This window comes from Pagrus major, chromosome 18 (genome assembly GCF_040436345.1).
Source record: "Pagrus major chromosome 18, Pma_NU_1.0".
NCBI lineage: Eukaryota > Metazoa > Chordata > Actinopteri > Spariformes > Sparidae > Pagrus > Pagrus major.
This window is the reverse complement of record NC_133232.1, coordinates 4897501-4897807: the sequence shown is the minus strand read 5'-3', so window position 1 is coordinate 4897807 and position 307 is coordinate 4897501.

Here is a 307-nt window from a genome sequence, read left to right as displayed (position 1 = left end):
CATCAGGACTTCCTCTGGTTCACTGTTAATAACCCACAGTTATTAATGGATGGCCACATTCCAGCTCCACCTGTTGGGGAACTTACCTGGTAATCATGTGGGTTTGATTGGAGCAGAGCAGAGATGCTGCCCCCTGCAGGCTGCTCTGAGTCACTGGCTTCACACTGACTTCAGTCTAATACAACAGGTGGAGATCAAAATACAGTGGCGAGTGTTGTTTGTCAGTTATCATGTGCTGGAGTTTTATTAGAGTTCACACACAAGAATTCAACCAGCTGCAGCTTCATTAACATTCAAACACATTCAG